General features: G+C 30.3%; 1 pseudogene; it reads left to right on the top strand.

Annotated features, from left to right (window-relative positions):
• The window catches only part of LOC119589388, a 16353-nt pseudogene that overhangs the window by 11637 nt on the left and 4310 nt on the right, over positions 1-406 (top strand).

Below are 406 nucleotides of genomic sequence, written 5' to 3' on the forward strand. Positions count from 1 at the left end.
ATGTATTTAACCGCTCTCTCTTGACAAAAAAAAAATGCAATAAGGACATTTCATAGTCATAGATATGCTACTGGTAATGAATAAGACCATGATAATATAAAGCCCTTGTACTTTTAGAAATAATACGATTGCAAACTATAGGCTGTATAGAAATTATTTCTTGTAATTTTATGAAGAAACTGAGTGAATATTAATTATACGATAGCACTGTAAAGTACTTGCATAATTTGCTCACAAAGTAGAGGATATCACTGAGGTTTATATATATTACTACAGGAAACTATTTAACAGTGTTTCTGAATATTTGAAAAGAAAACTGTAATTCAGAGAAAGGAAACTTTGTGGGATTATTTCTGATGTTCAGAAGCCCTCAGTCTGATTAGTGTTGACTTACCAACTTACTCTA

The sequence above is a fragment of the Penaeus monodon genome, chromosome 25, assembly GCF_015228065.2.
Source record: "Penaeus monodon isolate SGIC_2016 chromosome 25, NSTDA_Pmon_1, whole genome shotgun sequence".
NCBI classification, from domain to species: Eukaryota; Metazoa; Arthropoda; class Malacostraca; order Decapoda; family Penaeidae; genus Penaeus; species Penaeus monodon.